We start from the raw sequence: 20,897 nt of genomic DNA on the forward strand, positions 1-20,897 counted from the left end.
AGACTCCAAGCTTTTTTGGAAAAACATCAACCAGCTAACTAATGGCAGGCATCGCCATCACAATTCGGACATCATGGAGGATACATGGAGAGCCCACATTGAATCACTATACAATGAAATCTTCTCCCCAGGCTCCACTGACAGCGGCTCCCAACTCAGCAACAGAGTCACTACAAGAGAGTCAATGAAAAACAACTTCCCCTCTGATTCCGATTTTCCTTTGCGGATCCCTAAAGAACAAGTACTGAAAACAATAAAAAAAACTTAGATCTGAGGGTGCCCCTGGGCCCAATGGCCTACCGAATGCCTTGTTCCGGCACAATCCATCATTCTGGGCAGATCATCTGTCCCCCCTCTTTTCGGACATTCTAACCTCTAATATGATCCCTGAATCCTGGAGGGGAAGCATTCTGAACCCAATACACAAATCGGGTTCTCGCTCCGATCCTGCAAACTATAGACTGATTGCGCTAATTGATGTGGAGGCTAAAATTTACGCATCAAACCTGCTGGTAGATCTAGAGGACTGGGTGGCGCGAACAAGCCTTATTCCCCCAACACAAACCGGTTTCAGGGCCGGGATGGGCACCTTGACAAACATTTCTGCAGTAACCCTCATGGCCTATCAAGCCCTTAGCACCTCAAGGCCACTCTACGCTTGTTTCATCGAACTCAAAGCGGCCTTTGACAAGGTCTCAAGAGTCAGGCTATGGACAAAAATGCGTAACTGGGGCGTCCCAGCAAAGTTGCTGGAGGCCATAATCAACCTGTACTCCGAAACGTGGGTCCAGATTAGGACAGGAGACGGACTCAGCATCACCAAGAAAATTCACACACTTAACGGGCTAAAACAAGGGTGCGTGTTGGCACCATGCCTTTTTAACATCTATACCGCTGATTTGGACGAGCATCTTCGGTCAATCCAATGTGATCCTCCAAAACTTGGTACAACACCTATATCCAGCCTTCAATATGCGGATGACATCATTTTACTGGCGCAAACACTAATTGCTTTGCAACGATTAATTATTGAACTCGGAGCCTATACCACCTTGGTCCATCTGACCATCAACCACAAAAAAACTAAGGTGATGAGCTTTAATAAACATCATAACGCTAACCGAAAATTTACCTGGATTTTGGACAAACGACCTCTGACTGAGGTAGATTCATACAAATATCTCGGCTTCCAAATTGATCGCAGACTCACTTTTAAGACCCACATGTCTCAAGGTCATACGAAATCTAAGCAGCTGCAGTTCGCTTTCAAAACCTTAAAAAACAAACTTGCAGGGGGCTCCACTGGGCACTTATTAAAGGTTATAGCAGCAAAATTCCTGCCCTCCATCTCATATGGCACAGAAATCTTGAATGGCAAGGATGCTATAGGCTTGAATTTGGAACAGTCAATCCTCTTTAAGAAGCTGTTCGCAATTCCGCGACACATCCCGCAAGCTCAAATTCGCCTCGAGTATGGTTTAAAAAACCAGATCCCTGACAAACAAGGCACCCTAGTCAAGTATTACTGGAGGATGCGCGACGCAGAGGAAAACACACTCGCACATTACTGTTGGGCGGAAATTGAAAAGCAAGCAAGCTTCACAAATTCAATTTTCAAAGTTCTGAAGGCTTCCCTCTCAGCTCTGAAGTTGGAGGAGGCATGGCTTACAGCCTCCACCTACTCCTGCTTCAAACTATTGGTCAATAAAGCCACAAAACGGCTTTCCATATCACTAGATAAAATTGCCTTAGCAAAAAACAAACATGCCTGGGCCGTGATTCAGTCATATCAGAGGCTGCAACCCCAACCCTACTTGCAGGATCACTTCTCTGCCGAGAAAATTTTTTTTCTCACTTTACTAAGGCTAGGGTCATACCCCTCAAAGGACCTGACCCCAAAATGGAAACAAGCATGGCAATCAACGGAATGTCGCCTGTGTGGAGCTTGGGATGAGTCGTTACTGCATCTACTATGCATCTGCCCTGCCCTGGCAGAAAAGCGCAAAAAGGACCTCCGGGAGATCTTTAGGACGGAACAAATAAGAACTTGTAGAGCAGCAGTGATTCACTGTCTTACGGGCTCATCCATCCCACTGTCCTGCAGAGTCATAAACTTCCTAAAAAATGCAGCAAAAGATTTGGCCAATACAGAATCTGCTAACTAACTTACGCTGTATTAGACTAACTGGTTTCAAAATCATTCGAAATTCTTGTTCAAATGCTAATTTTTTATACTTTTTATATTACCAATCACAATGTACATTCTTGAAAGTTTTATTTATGGTGGTATTCTCCACCCTTTTAAGGTTTTTATGAAATCAAATAAAAGTATATTTCTTCAACAAGCTCCCTGCACCTAACAAGTGAAAACCTCTTTCAATTAATCGGTATTCACCAGATCCTTGGAGAAATCACATGATAATTGGGGAACCCAGTTCGAGGAATGCCTAAGCAAGAAACAAAAAGAGGAATATGATAGCAAAGGAAGCCTTTAGGAGGTTGAAATCTTATCTGCAATTTTGAAAATGAACCGCTTTTTGTATCAGTCTGCTGGCAGAAATTGTTTTGCACCGTTCAAAGGATGTCTTGGAGTGCGGGGAGCCAGTTGGACAACTAAGCGAAAGCTCAGATTTGGGATAAGATGAGGAAATGTAAATCCAGCTCTGGGGCAGACGAGATGTAAAGTTTTATGGCTCTTGCTTGCATAAAGGGTCTTACAAGAGGTCTCCAAATCTACACTTCTCTTTAGAGTTGTGCCTGCAAAAGGATTAGCGGCTTCGATTGTTTTTTCTTCGAGAAACGTAAAACCACGCTGCAGTGGACAAAGAAATGTACCATTTGATTGCGCAAAGGATGCACTGTGGTAAACAGCATATCCCCACCCCAGCACTTACATTTTTATTTCTCCCAAACCCCCCAGGTCCCATCTTTATTATGAAGACTGACCTGAGGCGGGCAATTGTGGCACTGACGCGAGTGCTTGAGTTCAAGGCGGGTGAGCGACGAGGAGCAGAATTTAGAAAGTGACATCGGTGGAGTGCTGCAGAGTGAGTCCGCTCCACCCACGACTACTAGTTGCCCTGAACAGCAAATGGTAGGTGTGAGAAAGTGCCCTCTTTCTGCATGGTTGCCCCCACTTTTTGCTGAATTGCTGTTGTACTTTGACTGAGTGTGCCCTGCGCTCCTGCTAATCAGGTACCCAGGGCCTATGGTCTTTCCCAAAAACTGCATTGAAGCCTAAACCAAATTGGCATCTCTGGCCACAGGTCAGCCCCTGGTAAATGGTACCACAGGTTCCCAGGGCACTGTGACCAGAGAAAGCCTCTAAGGGCTGCAGCACTTATTGTGCCACCCTTAGAGGTCCTGTACCAGTGCACTCAGACACTGCCTTTGCACGCTGCGTGTCATGGTGCAGAACAAAGTGAAGAGTCGACATGGCACACATCCCAGTGTGCCATGCCACAAACCACTGCCCTTGCATACATCAGTCACCCCTCTAGCTGGGTGCCCTATGCCAGTGGTGAGGGTACAGGTGCATGAGCCCTGTACCTCTACAGTGCCCAAGTTCATTCCTGGGCAGTGCTACCATTAAGAGTATATGGTGCTGGGAGTTTGTCATTACGAACTCCACAACACCATAATGGCTACACTGAAGACTGAGAAGTTTGGTATCCAACTTCTCAGCACATTAAACCCACACTGACGCCAGTGTGGGATTTAATGTAAATTGCATCTTAGAGATGTCCCCTGAAACTCGTCCAACTTCTAGTGACCTGACTGAGTGGCGGCTTAGGCTGCCACCAACAGACATGTTTCTGGACCCCTGGGTCGGGAGCCTGCTGCTCTCTGGGGCCTGAAACAATGCACATCCTGGGACGAGGTGCCAAGCCTCCTACCCCAGGATGGGCAGGGTTCACGAAGGGGAAGCTTCAAAGGCCTGCCACCTTTGTGAGCTTCCCCAGGCCACTTGCTCTCAGCAACTGGTCCCCACTGGTTCTGACCCCCACTTTGGGCGGGAGAACCGGCGGGAAAAACAAGTGAGGAAGAGAGGTGTGCCCACCTCTGCCAACTCCACCCCTCAGGTGGGGGAGGTGAGGTGAAGCACAACTCCGAATCCCCGCCATCTGAAGGATGGGGTGGACCCAACCAACCAGGGACAAGCTCATGCCCCCTCCCACTGGAGGGTGGTACAATAGGGGGTGTACCCACCCCACGAAAGGGAGCCAGTGGTCCCTGCCCTTTACCTACCTGTAACGCACGTAAATTAAGTATTTAGGGGGCACCCTGAACCTTGCTTCCTGAGATCCAGACAAGAAAGAAGATAAGAAGAAGGACTGAAGAGCTGTGCAGAGCTAACAAGAGGACGACGCCCACTGAATTGGCCCCAGCCCTACTGGCCTGTCTTCCCCTTGAACCTGCTCCTGCGAAATCCCGATGTGTGCTGCAGCCAGCAACCTCAAGAAACCCGGGGGACCTGTCTGCCTTCACTTCTAAAGACTGCATCTCCCGTGAACACAGGATTTGTTCAAACTGCAGCTTCTGGCACCAGCCAGAGACCGCGAATCCAGCTCACTCTGCACCCGCCGAACCCCGCCCGAGCTCAAGTGGAAAAACACCATGAGGAGGTCACCCCGGCAATCCTGACACGAGATCCCGCGACCCCTGACCTGCCTCCAGCTGACGCCTGCAGCCTAAATCAAGAAGGCCCCCCTAACCGCGACCAGGAGCTGGTAAGAAGATCCGACCCCAAAAGGCACCCCTGCACCCGATGCCCCGCAGCCTTGTGTGACCAAACCAACGGTGCCTAACCAACCCTTACCTTCCCAACTTACCTCTCCAAGTAGTGGTCGCACCCAGAAGTCCTTTGTTTCCCTGCCTGTAGTGCTTTTGCAAACCGGAGGTTCTCCATAGAAAACAACAGGGCGTACAACTTCGAAATAGCACTCTGCACCCGACCGCCCCAGTGACGCTGAGGGTGCACCTTTTGTGTTACTTTGTTTCCCCATTTGCCCTGACCTTGACCCTAGGAGCCTTGCTCCCACAACCCAGTGGCTTGCTTATCAGCAACCACCAACAGGAGGTCCCCTATCCCCCAATGGATAACATTGGGCCGCAACACTCTGCACCCGGCCGCCCTAGTGCCGCTGAGGGTGCAACAACAGTGCATCACTGACCCTGGGGGACCCCTGAATCTAACCCCAGAACCTTAACGCCCACAGACAATTACTTACCTGTGAACCGTTAACTTGTTTTTACTCCATAGGATAACATTAACTATTTGTCTCCAAAAAGTTTTAAGTGTGGAATTTTGAAATCTAACAATATTCTTTAAAAATCATGCGAATAACCAAAACGTAATTACTTACCTGTTTCCAGGAAATGTCCCAGTGCTGAATCTAGGTATCCAGCACCGAGTTAGAGCAGTAACGTAAAAAGTAACTTACCTGTAATTTACTGAAAAAGCCTATTCATTTCAATGTACTGTATTTGCCGAGTGTTGCAACCTACTGCATCCCCTGTAAATCAAACAAAGTACAATTGCTACTGCATTTTCAAACTGTCCTATATCCAGTAACTTATTACTGAAAAGTATTTAATGCTTACCTGTGCCAGGCTTGCTTGTTTCTAAAAATAAAACAACACAATTGGCCTAGAGTTCAGTTATTGAGGGTTTGAAATCATTTGCTGACAGTTTACATCAAATGCTTAACACTGTCCTCTGATACTGCCTTACTGCTCGACCACTCTACCACAATTAGAGAATAAGGTTCTACCTAACTTTAACCTCTGCCTACCTTTGGGGTCACTTGGACTCTATACACACTATACCTCATTTTGGTGTAGTATATATAGAGCCAGTTTCTTACATAGAACAGTTTGAAAAGGCAATAGAAATTGTACTTTGTTTGATTTACAGGGGATGCAGTAAGTTGCAACACTTAGGAAATACAGTACATTGAAATAAATAGGCTTTACGGTGTGCACCTAGGCCCGAAGGTGAAGGTGTTACTGAAGCCATTTATGAGTGGGTAGGTGGGAGGGGTCAAAGTCAGTACTTACGACCCGCTGCCCTGGAGTGATGTCTTTGACGTCGGAGTCGTCGGCTTCGCGGCGCTAATGTTGCCCTCTTCGATCTGCTCCTGCTCCGGTACATTGATTGCTTCTTGGAAGATATTGACCGGTATCTATGTTGATGATCGAGCCATGCTTCTTCGAGCCCGACGATCCGGTATTGTTTTCTTGGAGTGGAAAGAGGCACAAGCTGGACAGTCTTTGGCCTCGTGCTCAAGTTGAAGGCAGAGGTTACACACCTCGTGAAGATCAGCGTGTGGAAACTTGGATCCACATTGAGGACACTTTTTGAAAGGAGTTCTTTCCATGAGCCAAAGGTCTAATGGCGTGGCTAGGCCCGAAGGCCTGTGTCGACAACCGGAATAGAAGAATTCAAGTTTGTAGAGATGCACTTCAATAGGGAAATGAGATTGAAACAATACCGAAGAATGGGTGAAGGATTGCGCGTCGAAAGGTAGAACGGTAATGACACCGAACTGGAGCGTGACGAACACATCCGAGCCTGATGGCAGAAAAAGACAATCTGAAGATGGAGTCGATGCCCACGCGCACTATTGTCCAAAGGAGGAGTCATCTATCTTGTGACTTCCAAAGACTTAGTCCAATACAACAACAAAGTGCAAACATCCGGGCCCAACACCAGATGGTGATCTATGCACAGCGTGTGATCTGCAGCTCATATGCCGCAAACAAGAGTGTTTTTCTAGTTTTTGAGACGCACTGAGAATGGTGAAACGCATACAAAACAATACAGACAATACAGTGTGTTGCGCACCGAGAGGATCCCGAAGGACGGTGTCTAACCAGAGCGCTGCAACCCACGTCCGAACCCGATGACGGAAAGAAATCAATCTAACAGTGGAGTCGATGCCCATGTGCGCTATCACTGAAAGGAGGAGTCACCTTACCTTGTGACTGGAAAATACTTCTTCGAAGACAACAACTTGCAAACATCCGGACACAACACTAGATGGCAGGAGTATGCAAAGCATGTGTATCTACAGCACACATGCCTAAAACACACATTTATCATGTCTTTAAAACTGTCTGAGACAAGTCACACATTTTTCTGACATGCACTCGGAGATAATCAGACAATGTTTGGTTGGGTGGGTGGTTCAGGAAATACATTATTCAGTGCTTTGCCATTGTGTCTACAACATAAAAGGTCAACAGTAAAGGGTAAATACATATTTCCCAAGCACTCAATGAAATAAAGAAAAACACTAGTTGGTACCTCTTCTTTTTGTGGAGCATGTTCCTCTATGCACTCTGCAACTGTATTCTTCTCACTGGGGATCCACAAGGAAGAATTGTGCTTTGTTTGCTCAGCGAATTGCTGCTGTTGCATGAATAACATATGGTAGAGCTCCTGTATTTCTGGTAGAGAGACCTGCAGTGACTGGGCTTCCATAAGCACTTCTTCTAGTTCTGCACTTAGACCTACAATGATATCATTTAAGACTCTGGTAATGACAGATCGTATGAGACAGTTTGTGCATTACTATATGGTTATAATTCTCCTGATATATTAAAATAATGAAAACACCAGATGCTAAACAGTTCTATCAATTAACATGGTTCATGCCTTCAACATAGGTTACAACAAAACCACCTAGATAAAACATTCAGTATTTCAGCAATCTTCTGCACATCAGAAGAGGTATGAAAATATTTACTTACCTCTAACTCCAGTTCCCCAACATTGGAATCTTTTATACAAACACATGCTTGAATTCTTCCCCGTTGTCAGGCTGGGAATCCCCGGTGCATTAAAGTAGCAGTACACAGTGTAAAATAAACAGCATACAAATTAAAATGCCCACTGGCCTGAAACATGGTATGTTTAGAAACACATCCACCTCATTTGAAAGAACCCAAACTTCGGCCAATGAGATGTAAGCTTAAGCTCTCCTACTCCCCCTAGAGGCCATAATAGCTCAGATTTCAAACACACGTGTAAGAATAAATATGATGACCCACTGACTGGGAAGGAGGGAGGGTTGCATGTGAATATATAAAATATATCAATGTTGAGGAACTGGAGTTACAGGTAAGTAACTAATTTCTTCTCCAACATTGGCTCTTTGATATATTCACATTCTTTAATCAGAATAGCAAGGAGTACAAATTATAAAATACATGCAGGAAGCAGAATTACCATTAATGGAAACGATTTCTCAGCACTGCCTGTCCTACTGTTGCATCAGCTTCTGCGGTCATGTCTAGGCAGTAATGCTTCATCAATGTATGCCTGCTCCTCCATGTGGCTGTATGGTAGATGTCTTTTAAAGACACCGCAGCATGGAGTGCTGCAGTTGAAACCATACCCCTGGTGGAACGCACACACACTTTCCCCTGGAGACGACGCTTGGCTCTGGCGTGACTGAAAGCACTACAGACTGAGGGCAAACAAGTTAGCCCCTGTTTGGACACGGCTTTGCCTTTGCATGGTTGACCAAATTATACAAATATCTGGTCTTATATGTGCATGTCCTTTGTTTTGTCTATATAGACTTTGAGACATATATGCAAGTCTAGAGAATGTAATGATCTTTCTGCTGTTGAAGGTGGATTGGGAATGAAAGATGCAAGAATGGCAGGCTCATTTAAATGGAGGTCAGTAGGCACCCAAGGAATGAATTTAGGACTCATCCATAATGAATCTGCAAAAAGGTTCCCCGATGGTAAATGCCTAAATAACTCTCACTCTTCTAGTGGATGTCAGAGCCAGGAGTAGTATTATCTTCCAGGAGACAAATTTTAAGTTGGCTCTATGTATAGGATCAAAAGGAGGTAAGATAAGCTGGCCGAAGACAGTGTTAAGCTCTCATGGAACTGGAGGATGCCGGAGACGTGGAAAAGGTCTGAAGAGCCCTTTAATAAACTGTATAATTACCCTTTGGGAAAACAGAGTAGACGTGGATGTATCCATCCTCCTAAATCTGGAGACTGTACCCAGATGGACAGTGACTTAAGAATATTTGAGAATGCTCTTGCCCACTTTAAATACAGAAGGATCGAAGAAGTATAGGAAGCTGGATCTGTATATACCATACCAAAATGAGGTATAGAGTGCACAGAGTGCAGTGGAACTCCAAAGGTATGCAGAGGTAAAAGTAGATAGCACCTTATTCTCCATTAGTGGTAGTGTGGGCGAGCAGTAAGGCTTTATCAGAGGGTAGTGTTAAGCATGTGTTGTACATACTCAATCTGCAAATGATGTCACACACTCAAAGACTGAACTCAGACCAATTTGATTTGTATAAAAATATTATTTGGTTGCATTTATTTTCTAGAACCAAGCAATCATGGCACGGGTAAGTGTAAATGGTACTTTTCAAGGAAAGTTGAACAATAAACGCAAGCTGAATGAAAATGACTGTTACAGATGTGTAAATACTTTTAATATAGTTGAAATTACTGCTAGATTACTTTTGATTACTTTGCAGATAACTTTTTCTACTCAGTGTGATACGCCTAGATATCACACTGGGACATTTCCTAGAGAAAAGGTACGTAAAGTAGTTTTCAATTATTTCCAGTTTTTCAAGTTCTCTTACAAAACCAAATCCACACAGAACAATTTAAGGGAAAAAAGTAAATTTATTCCTATGGGGAAAATATGGTTATTGGTTAACAGGTAAGTACTTGGTTGTGGGAGCTGGTATTCTGGGGTTAGAACCAGGGTTCCCCCAGGGTCAAGGATGCACTCTCAAAGCACCCTCAGCGGCACTAGTGTGGTCGGGTGCAGAGTGCTGAGGCCCAATGTTATCCAATGGGGAAGAGGGGGCTTCCAGGTTGTGGGAGCAAAGCTCCTCGTGAAAGGCTCAGGGCAAAGGGGGATCCGAGATAGCACCCAAAGTACACCCGCAGCCGTGCAGGGACGGCTGGGTGCAGGGTGCTGTTTTGGCGTCGGGTGCCCTGTTGTTTTCAATAGGAGTTGCCGGTATTAGATTTTGGCTGCATGCTCGGTCCAGGAAGACTTCTGGGAGGAACCAACAGCTGGGCAAGTAAGTTGGAGGGCTTAGGAACATAGGTGCACCTCGGGTTCTCTTCTCCAGGGCGCAGGGCGGCTTGATGCAGGGGTGTCTTTTGAGGTTGGATTTTTACCAGGCCACTCATGGTGGGAGGGGGGCCTCCGTGCAGAGGCTTCAGGCAACATCATTGAGTCCTGGAGGGGCCAACCCACGGTAGACTCAGACTTTGCAGCGCTGGGGGACCTCGCTGGGACTGGTGGGCCACCTGGATTCAGGCCGTAGGCATCGGGTGCAGTGGTGGTTCCAGGCGTCGGGTTACTTTATCCTCAGCAGGCTCAGAGTCTGTCTTGGGAGTTTCTTTTGAACACAGCTGCTGTTCACAGGATATCCTATCTTTGTTGAAGGCAGTCAGTCATTCCAAGGGTTCTGGAGGTCGCTGTTTGAAGGGTAAGGTGACTTTTGGCGCAGGATATCTGAAAACTGCAAAGGGGCCGGTAGGACTGGGGCCAAGTCAGTTCTTCTCTGCAGTCTCCTCTGCTGGGCGTCTTCTTTCGTCCTTCATAGGTTGCGAGAATCTCTTTTTAGTTCAGGGCTGCCCCCTAAATACTGTATTTAGGGGGCGTTTTATGGGTCTTGAGGTCAGTAGCCAATGGGCTACTAACCTTAGGGCGACTACGCCCTTGGTGTGCTCACCCCACGTGGGGGAGTGGGCATAATCCCCAATCCTGATTGGAGAGTGCCTGCCATCTGCAAGATGGTGGGCACTGAAGAGTGGGCTTCACCTCGCCTCTCCCACCAGAGTGGTGGGGTTGGCAGAGGTGGGTACACCTTCCGGGCTGGCTAATGTTTCTTGCCTATCTTCCCGCCGAAAAGGAGAGACAGGAAGGGGGCCCGCTCCTGATAGCAGAAGAGGGAGGGGGATGCATTACAAAGGCGGCAAGGTCTTTGAAGCTCCCCTGCCGTAGATGGCTCTTCCTGGCCTGGGGAAGGTGTGACCAGCTCCACCCAGGAAAGGCTTTGTTTCTGGGCCCAGGAAGTGAATGCTCCCACCCCCATGGGTCCAGTAACATGTCTCGTGGTTGCAGGCTTGTCAGGGAACCCACCAGAGGCTGGTCGTTTTTCAGGGGGCATCGCTAAGATGTTCTCTGAGTGCATTTTTCATTAAATCCCACACTGGCATCAATGTGGGTTTAATGTGCTGAGAAGTTTGATACCAAACTCCCCAGTTTTCAGTAAAGCTATTATGGTGCTGTGGAGTTCATAATGACAAATGTATATTTTCTTACCCATCGGTGTAGTTTTGCAGCTTGAAGACTTTCTGGATTCACTATGCTGTGCATTGTTCCGCCATCCTGTGGTTGGGTTCGGAATTGTAGTCTTTTTTCTCTTTTTTTTATTTTCCCAGTGGCCCAGGTGCGCGTCGACATACGACCATTTGCTGTCCTTCGTGACGTTGACGCGCTTCCTCCGGAGGCTCCCACTTTTAGTCGTTATCGTCGGATTCTTTTTTCTTGTTGTGTGTTACTTTTCTCTTCTTTTAACTCTTAAAGTCTTATTCCTGTTTTAATTCTCTTCCTCCTGTCTCATCTTTCGGGTGGAGGAGGGTGGGATCGCTAGTGAATCCAGAAAGTCTTCAAGCTGCAAAACTACACCGACAGGTAAGAAACTATATGTTTTGCAGCGTGAATCTTTCTGGATTCACAATCCTGTGCATAGACTTTGTAGCGGTTTGTCGTTATTGTGGTGGCTGGGTGGAAGATGAGCTCTGATTATTGATTATGTGTATCAAGACCTTCTGTCCTACTTGCTCTTCCTTGTTCATTTGAATATCTACACAATAGTGCTCAGTGAACGTGTGCACTGCAGACCATGTTGCGGCTTGGCAAATGTCTTGAATAGGTGTGTTTGCTAGAAACGCAATTGTTGCTCCTTTCTTCCTTGTTGAGTGAGCATGAGCTGCTCCTTGTAACTGTTGTCCTGCTGGTTTGTGGCAGAGTTGTATGGTTAGTGCAATGGTATTTTTGGTAACTGGTCGCCCCAAAAATCTGCTGGCAAAGGATACAAAGAACTGCTTTGTCTTTCTGCACTCCTTTGTCCATTCCATATAATGCATTACTGCCCTCCTGGCATCCAGTGTGTGTAACGCCCTTTCTGTGCTTATGGTAGGTTTTTGGAAAAAACTTGGTATTTGAATTGTCTGGTTGATGTGGAACCGTGACACCACCTTTGGCATGAAGTGTTGATCTGTTCTCATTACAATCCTATCATTGTGTATTTGCAGGTAAGGCTCTTGAAGTGTTAGTAAATATACACTAAAAATCACCCGATCAACGAAAACGAAATTACTCACCTGTTACCAGGAGAGATCCCAGTGCTGGGTCTTTGTGCCCAGCACTGACCCTACAAAGCAATTACAACTGTGATTTTGCGATAACCAAACTTTCCTCCATAGGATAACATTGCCTGGTTTTTGCCAGAAAGTGTCGATTTTTGAAACATACAAATATTCCTTAAAAATCGCCTGTGTAACAAAAACGATTTCTTTCAACTGTTTACAGGAGATGCACCTGGGCTGAATCCAGGATCCAACCCTGAGTAAGAAAAACCTATGCAAAGTAATTCCCATTGAGCTCAATGTTATAATTGTGTTTAACTTGTGTTGCCTATTGCAACGACTGTAACTACTGCATTCAAAAGTCTATTGCTACTTGAAAGTATTCAACTAGATTAGTATGTTTATACCTACTTGTGGTTCTAAAATAAAACAATATAACAATAAAACAATATATTTTTTATACACAAAACAATTGGCCTAGAGTTCAGTTCTTGAGTGTGTGAGACCATTTGCTGACTGAGTGTGTACAACAAATGCTTTACACTGTCCTCTGATACTGCCTTAATGCTCGACCAAGCTACCACTTTAGAGAGTAAGGTTATATTTAACTTTAACCTCTGCCAAACCTCTGGGGACTGTGGATTCTATACACACTGAACCTTACTTTGGTGCAGTATATACAAAGTCACTTTCTTAAATTGGTGGATCAGTGGTGGGATACAAACTTGCATTTGTTGGACTACTTGGTTACCATCTGATCACACGACAGAACTCTTAAATTGCCTTTAGAATTCAGATTTTTCTAAATTGGCCTTTCCAAAATACTAAAAGTCTTGTCAGGGCCTTGCTTAAAGTCCCCTTAGAATTTTAGAAAAATAAAAGTCACTGTAGTCAAGCGTAGAGGGTTACAACTGTCTGGTCTGGTTAGAATGTCTCAAAAGAATCCAGCTATTAGTGAAGGTAATATCATGCAGGACCTGGTTGAGGAGCTCAACCTCACACCTTAATTACACTTGTCTTTCAAGGAATTGAGGTCCTTATGCAAACTAAAAGGTATAACAATTGGCCTGCATCCAACCAAACAAGAGCTCCAGGAGCTCCTGGCTAAGTATGCAAAGGACCACCCCTCTGAACATGGTGATGACCAGTCAGATGAGGAAAGGGAGGAGGATGAGGGGGATAGTGACCCCCCCCCCTCCAATAATCCCTAGAGAGGAAAGGGACCCCATACCCTTAACTCCAAGAATCAACCACATAGGTGGACCAGGTCCCAGAGGAAACACTGGGGAACTCCCCAGTGAAGAGGACAGCTTTTTAGCAAAGCTGGCCAAGCGATTAGAACTAGAGTCCAGACTCCTGGCTCTAGAGAAAGAAAGGAAGGAGATGGGCTTAGCACCCATCAATGGTGGCAGCAATACAAATAATAAGGATAAAGAGCAGTCTTATGATCCAAAAATCCCCAAAGGGATTACCCCTAAATTTGAGGAAGGTGATGACATCACCAAATGGTTCACAGCCTTTGAGAGGGCTTGTGACATGAGAAAAGTAAAGAAACCTCTCTGGGGGCACTCCTGTGGGAACTGTCCTCTGGTAACTGCAGAGACAGGCTTCTGACCCTCTCTGGGTCAGATGCAGGGTCCTATGACCTCATGAAGAAGACTCTGATTGAGGGATTTGGGCTCACCACTGAGGAATATAGAATTAGATTCAGGGGGGGCTCACAAAACCCAGACCCAGTCCTGGATTGATTTTGTAGCCTACTCAGTAAAGACACTGGATGGTTGGTTAACTGGACACAATGTGCATGATTTTACTGGACTTTACAATTTGTTTATGAAGGAACATATACTAAGTAATTGCACAAATTAAAAGTTGTATCAGCATTTGGTAGACCTAGGTCTAATTTCTCCCCAAGAATTGGGAAAGAAGGCAGACCACTGGGTCAAGACTAGGGTGACAAGGACAACCACTGGGGGTGACCAGAAGAAGGTGGTTACAAAACCTCCCCAGGTAAAAGGTGGTGAGAATCCTCAAGATAAAAAGTCTGAGTCTTCCAAAGGGCCCCAAAAACCTGTACAGGGGGGTGGGTCCCAAACTACTCCCTATGTGCCTCAACCTTATAGGGGGGAAGAACTTTGATCCCACAAAGGCCTGGTGTAACAACGGTAAGAAGTTGGGACACTTAACTGTAGATAACTCTTGCCCCCACAACAAGGCCCCTAAGGCAACCAGTACAGCTACACCTGGGGTGGCAAGTCTACAGATCGAATCAACAGTGTGCCCAGAGCAAATCAGGATGCACACTGAAGCAGTTCTAGTTTCAGAAGGGGAAGTTGAGTTTGCCACTGTAGCTGTGTGGCCACCCAACTTAAAGAAGTACTTACAATACCCCTGGGTTAATGGAATTAGGGTAGAAGCTCTGAGGGATACAGGTGCCCGTGTCACTATGGTGAGAGACACACTGGTTTCCCCGGAGCAATACTTGATTGGGAAAACTTACCCAGTCACCAATGCTGACAGTGTTACCACTAATCATCCAATGGCTATGGTGACATTAGGCTGGGGGGGGGGGAGGGTTACTGGCCTGAAACAGGTAGTGGTCTCTCAAAAGCTACCAGCTGCATGTCTGCTTGGCAATGAACTAGAAACCTCAGCTTGGGCTGAGGTGGAGTTGAAAACCCATGCAGCCATGATGGGTATCCCTGTGTGCAAACAAGAGCACAGAGCAAGAGGAAGGGTGAAAAAGTAGGATTACAGCCCACCCCACCAAGAGAAAAGGTAAGAAGACTGGGGGACCAGCTTCTGTACAGCAAACTACTCATGACCCCTCTCCACAGGAAGAGGACTTGGACACCCCAGAGGGAATGGAGCCTATGGAGCTTGACCCTTACCAGGTTGAACTCTTGGGTCCAGGGGGACCCTCTAGGGAAGAGCTGTGCCAGGGTCAGCGAGACTGTCCCACTCTTGAAAGCCTGAGGCAGCAAGCTGTTTTAGAAGCAAAAGGAGAGGTCAGTGGTATCAACAGAGTCTATTGGGAAGAGGGTTTACTGTACAGTGAGGTAGGAAACCCCACTCCTGGAGCCACCAGGAGGGTGGTAGTGCCACAGAAGTAAAGGGAGTTCCTCCTAACTTTGGCTCATGACATCCCCTAGCTGGACATCTGGGGCAAACCAAAACTTGGGAAAGGTTAGTTAGTCACTTTTACTGGCCCCAGATGCACCAAAAGGTGAAGGAGTTTGTAAGCTCCGGTGTTACCTGTCAGGCCAGTGGCAAGACAGGTGGCCACCCAAAGGCCCCCCTGATACCACTGCCAGTGGTGGTGGGGGGGGGGGTTCCCTTTGAAAGGGTAGGTGTGGACATTGTGGGTCCACTTGAACATCCCACAGCCTCAGGGAGCAAGTTAATTCTAGTAGTAGTGGATCATGCTACTAGGGACCCTGAAGCAATTCCACTTAGGACTACTACAGCTCCTGCAGTAGCCAAGGCCCTCCTGGGTGTCTTCACCAGGGTAGGGTTTCCTAAGGAGGTGGTTTCAGACAGAGGTTCCAAGTTCATGTCTGCTTACCTAAAACACATGTGAAAGGAGTGTGGAGTGTAGTACAAGTTTACTACACCATACCATCCACAATCCAATGGACTTGTTGAAAGGTTCAACAAGACATTGAAAGGCATGATCATAGGACTCCCTGAAAAACTCAAGAGGAGATGGGATGTTCCTGTTGCCATACCTGCTTTTCACTTACAGAGAAGTGCCACAGAAGGGAGTAGGGTTTTCCCCCTTTGAACTTCTGTTTGGTCATCCTGCGAGGGGACCACTCTGTCTTGTGAAAGAGGGTTGGGAGAGGCCTCTCCAAGAACCGAAGCTAGACATTGTGGACTATGTGCTTGGCCTTAGGTCTAGAATGGCTGAGTACATGGAAGAGGCATCCAAGAATCTCGAGGCCAGCCAGGAGCTTCAGAAGCATCGGTATGACCAAAAAGCTGCACTGGTTGAATTGCAACCTGGGCAACACATGTGGCTTTTGGAGCCAGTGGCACCAAGGGCACTCCAAGATAGATGGAGTGGCCCTTACCCTATCCTAGAGAAAAAGAGTGAGGTCACTTACTGTAGGATCTGCTTCACATGTATACCCCCACTTTTTGCTGGTGTTTCACTGTTTTTCGACTTTAGTCTGGCTGGGACCCTGCTATTCAGGGCCCCAGCCTAGCTGCTTCCTCTCTAAATTGATTGCATGTACTTTAGGTACACCACAGATTGGATCCTGAGGTACCCTTGTGAGTCCCTAGTATATGGTACACTATGTACCCAGGGCACAGGTACCCCAGAGGCCTACCAGGGGCTGAAGCATGTATTATGTCACCCCTGGAAAGCCACCCAAAATGACACCACAGGTCTGCTACTGTAGCCTGGGTAAGGTGGTGCATGCATCCCTTACGGTGATATAGGTTACCTATATCACTATATATACACACACATATATATAAACCTATAAGTCACTCCTATGGCAGGCCTTATCAATCCTGAAGGCAGAGTGCTTGGTTCTTATGTGAGGGGGTGCCCCTGCATGAGCAGAGCCCCTCTGCAGGGTTCGGAGACCCTTCTCTGATGCAGTTTGTAAAGCAGCCTGACCACATACTCGTATGTGCATTATAACCTTGCGGTAAATGCTAACTTTGGGATGGCTGCACAGAAACATGTCGTGTTTGGTGTCAAACGCTTTGGAATCCTTTGACGCTCTACTCAAGACTAGAGGACTGAAGAAATCTCCCTTGGGGTCAAGGAGTGACTCCCTGCTTGGCAGGCACCAACGAAGCAATTTGCAGCCCAGGAAGAGGATTTCCAGACATCTCACAGGCTGACCAGAGTCCCCAGCAAAGATGAGACCCGCAGCCCTTGTGAGTAGCGTGGAACCGGAACTCCTGGTCACCTTGCATTTCTGCAAGTGCATTGACTTCTCGGCGTCTCTTGAAGCCGTACTTGGGCTCACTTGTAGCCCCCACCTCGAGCACTAAATCCACCAAAGATTGTCAACCTGGTCATTCTGAGTGACCCGTGGGCCGCCATTTTGTGTTTCTTCTTGAGGTCCCTTCACGATCCCTGGTCTGTTGACTGGTGGATCCCTGAGGGGGTAACTTTGTATTTCCTTGGGCTTTCCTGGTTGCTCCAGATGTGCCCTGACCCCCAACCAAGTGGTGAGTCCCACAGACCTTGCTTGTCTGCACCGAAGCACCTTTCTCGTTTCTGCGTGGGTTGCTGTTACCAAGGCTTGTTGTGTCCAATCCGGGCACCGACACTGCAGCACTCGACATCCTTCGTGGGACAGCTCGAATCCAGCTCCTGGTCGTCCTCGACGCCTCCTGGTCCTCGTGGCTGAAGAATACAGTTTCACCTTCTTCACCTGAAATCACCCGACATCGGTGGGCATCTGCCCATCGCCTTCCTGGTCACTGGCTAGTGACCCAGACTCTGTCCCCTCTGCTTTCAGGTTCTTCTCATCTTCGATCCAGGCTTGGATCTCTTCGGACACTTCGCATCTTCCCGGCAGCAGGACTTCTTCGCCAGCTCCCACTGAAATCGACAACGCGACCCGACACCAAAAGACACCTATGCACCCGGCTTCCCTGGGTGAGGTAATAGGAGTACTCCGGTGCTCCCGTGGGTGCTAGCCCTAGAACTTCCCAAGTCCAAAAGGGTTTGGTCCTGACTCAATTCTAAGTGTCCCTAAGCTTTAAAAATCTAACTGTGACTTTCCCCATAGAAGCTAACGGGAGCTCGTGGCTGTGTTCACACACTGCGCACGGCCCCCGTAGCTCCCCTGTGTCACTACCTTGGGTGGTTCCTTGGGGTCCTAGCGATTCTACAGGCTCTAGGCCTTGTGTCTAGTTAAGTCATGGTTCTTATACCACTATTTTAGCATATGGTTTGGCTCGCCCGTAGGGCCCGACGTTTATTTGTGCTATTTTACTGTGATTATTGAAGAGTAACTTATGTGTTTTGACCTCTAGTCTCATAAAGAGACTAGGAGGGTGTGTTTAGTAATAAATACATATATTTTATATATATACCTGGTGTGGATATCTTTCATTTAGGAACTCAAGAGATTATAGACTGGTGAAACAAGCTGCTTTACAATCCTTCAAGACTTAGCCTGAAGGCTGCTCTCCATAGCTACCACTAGGATAGCTTTCAATAAAGGTTGTCTTTAACCTATAACCAATAAGGGGTTGTTTGGACTGGTACAGGGTGCCCACTATAACTAGTGGACAGCATATACCAGGCCAACTTCTCACACTTACTTAGTTGGCCTGGGCACAAGCAGGACACCCAAAAGGGTTATCCATGTGAACCGCCTTAAGCTCTACAGACCTCACCATGCTCATGGTGACTGATGAGTAACAGGAAGCGGATAGTGAACCTCTCCCTGATCTCCTCTCCTACAGCCCAAAAGATGGGTCAGTAGATGGTGTGGTGTTTTCAGACACCCTCTCTGCCCAACAGCAGACTGACAGCAAGCAAGTCTTGCAACAGTATGCTAGCCTCTTTTCTCTGACCCCTGGTCTGACAAACTGGTGTACCCATGATGTGGACACTGGTGACAGTGCACCTGTCAAAAACAAAATCTATTGACAGTCAGACCATGTCAAGGAAAGCATCAAAGCTGAAGTCAGCAGGATGCTGGAGTTAGGGGTTATTGAACCCTCTGAGAGCCCCTGGGCTAGCCCAGTGGTTCTGGTCCCCAAGCCTCATCCACAGGGTGCAAAGAGAGAAATTAGGTTTTGGGTGGACTATAGAGGGCTCAACTCTGTAACCAAGACAGATGCTCACTCTATCCCAAGAGCAGATGAATTGATAGACAAATTGGGGGCAGCCAAATTTCTCAGTACCTTTGAGTTTAGTGCAGGGTGCTGGCAGATTGGCATGGCCCCAGGAGCAAAAGAGAAAACAGCATTCTCCACACCTGATGGGCACTTTCAGTTCACTGTGATGCCCTTTGGTTTAAAGAATGCCCCTGCCACCTTCCAGAGGTTGGTGAATCAAGTCGTGGCTGGGTTGGAGTCCTTTACAGCAGCTTATCTTGATGCTATTGCTGTCTTTAGTTCCACCTGGCAGGATCACCTGATCCACCTTGGGAAGGCTTTAAAAGCCCTGCAAACTGCAGACCTAACTATCGAGGCATCCAAATGCCAGATAGGGCGGGACACTGTGGTGTACTTGGGCCACCTTGTTGGTGGAGGCCAGGTACAGCCCTTACAGCCCACGATCTAGGCCATCCTGGACTGGGCAGCTCCAACAACCCAGACCCAAATCAGGGCATTCCTTGGCTTGACTGGGTACTACAGGAGGTTTGTGAAGGGATATAGGTCCATTGTGACTCCCCTCACAGAACTCACCTCCAAACAAAATGCCCAAGAAAATCAACTGGACAGTTGCCAAAAGGGTTTTGACACCCTGATAGAAGCAATGTGCTCAGCACCAATTCTAAAAGCACCAGATTATGCCAAGCAGTTCATAATGTAGACTGATGCCTCTGAGCTAAGGATAGGTGCGGTCCTATCCCAGACCAATGATGAAGGCCAAGACCAACCTGTTGCTTTTATAAGCAGAAGGCTTCTCCCCAACGAGCAGCGTTGGAGTGCCATTGAGAGGGAGGCATTTGCTGTGGTTTGGTCCCTGAAGAAGTTGAGGCCCTACTTGTTTGGTACTCACTTCCTGGTTCAAACGAACCACAGACCTCTCAGATGGCTAATGCAAATGAAAGGGGAAAATCCAAAACTACTAAGGTGGTCCATCTTCCTACAGGGAATGGACTTTGAAGTGGAACACAGACCTGCGACTGCCCATGCCAATGCAGATGGACTTTCCAGGTTCTTCCACTTGGACAATGAAGACTCCACAGGGCAAGGTTAGTCTCATCATCTTTCCTTAGAGGCCCTGTACCCTGACACACACACTGCCTTTGCAGGCTGAGTGTCTTGATGCTGAACAAAACAGAGAGTCGACATGGCACACATCCCTGTGTGCCATGCTCACAAACACACTGCCCTGGCATACCTCAGTCACCCCTCTAGCTGGGTGCACTATGCCAGTGGTGTGGGTACAGGTGCATGAGCCCTGTACCCCTACAGTACCCAGGTCCATTCTAGGGCACTGTAAGTGCAGTGCTGCCATTAAGAGTATATGGTGCTGGGAGGTCGTCATTACGAACTCCCCAGCACCATAATGGCTACACTGAAGACTGAGAAGTTTGGTATCAAACCTCTGAGCACATTAAACCCACAATGATGTCAGTGTGGGATTTAATGTAAAATGCACGACAGAGGGCAACTTAGAGTTGCCCCCTAAACCTAACCCACAACCCGTGTCCTGACAGAGGTTGCCTAGTCTGCCACCCAGCAGACAGGTTGCTGCCCCCCTGGGTAGAGAGCCCTCCGCTCTCGTGGGCCTGCAACAATGCACATCCTGGGGCGAGGTGCCAAGCCTCCTCCCCCAGGATGGGCAGGGAAAGCTT

General features: G+C 47.2%; 1 pseudogene across 1 annotated transcript in view; it reads right to left on the reverse strand.

Moving 5' to 3' along the window:
• LOC146866938 (lysine-specific demethylase 5B-like) overlaps window positions 1-20,897 on the reverse strand; it is a 532,890-nt pseudogene that overhangs the window by 113,381 nt on the left and 398,612 nt on the right. The window contains exon 10 of the transcript XR_014966714.1: window positions 7,310-7,515. The product of XR_014966714.1 is annotated as a lysine-specific demethylase 5B-like (transcript). The remainder of the gene's footprint in view (window positions 1-7,309; window positions 7,516-20,897) is intronic.

Source organism: Triturus cristatus, chromosome 1_2 (genome assembly GCF_964204655.1).
Source record: "Triturus cristatus chromosome 1_2, aTriCri1.1, whole genome shotgun sequence".
In the NCBI taxonomy this organism is placed as follows: Eukaryota; Metazoa; Chordata; class Amphibia; order Caudata; family Salamandridae; genus Triturus; species Triturus cristatus.